This window comes from Apaloderma vittatum, unplaced genomic scaffold (assembly GCF_000703405.1).
Source record: "Apaloderma vittatum isolate BGI_N311 unplaced genomic scaffold, ASM70340v1 scaffold29910, whole genome shotgun sequence".
In the NCBI taxonomy this organism is placed as follows: Eukaryota; Metazoa; Chordata; class Aves; order Trogoniformes; family Trogonidae; genus Apaloderma; species Apaloderma vittatum.
The window spans coordinates 2,926-3,243 of record NW_009693370.1 but is presented as its reverse complement, the minus strand read 5'-3'; the positions used below and the strand labels follow the sequence as shown (position 1 = coordinate 3,243).

General features: G+C 49.4%; 1 protein-coding gene across 1 annotated transcript in view; it reads left to right on the top strand.

Moving 5' to 3' along the window:
• The window catches only part of LOC104280970 (AP-1 complex subunit beta-1-like), a gene marked incomplete at its 3' end in the record, with an annotated part of 12,481 nt that overhangs the window by 9,296 nt on the left and 2,867 nt on the right, over positions 1-318 (top strand). The window lies entirely within an intron of this gene.

Here is a 318-nt window from a genome sequence, read left to right as displayed (position 1 = left end):
GACAGGAGGCAGAGAATTAGAGCTTAATTCTGGAAAAGCTTTGAAAAACTTAATTCTGAAAATGTTAAGGTGCTGGCGAGCGAGCATGCTGTCTCCTGTAGCGCAGGGAGGCATCTTGTGCTGTTTCCCTGCTAAGTCTGGGGTAACCTCTGGGCAGAAGTGTGACATTAATAGCTTTAGCATTTATCCCCATCATCCCTCTAATGCTACAGCAAGGCTTCGACGGGGCTAAGGTGCTCCGAGCTGCTCTGTGGTAGCAGCAGCTTCCCCTGCAAGATGATTTGGGCGCTAACCCTGCTGTACTTCCCAAAGGATTCT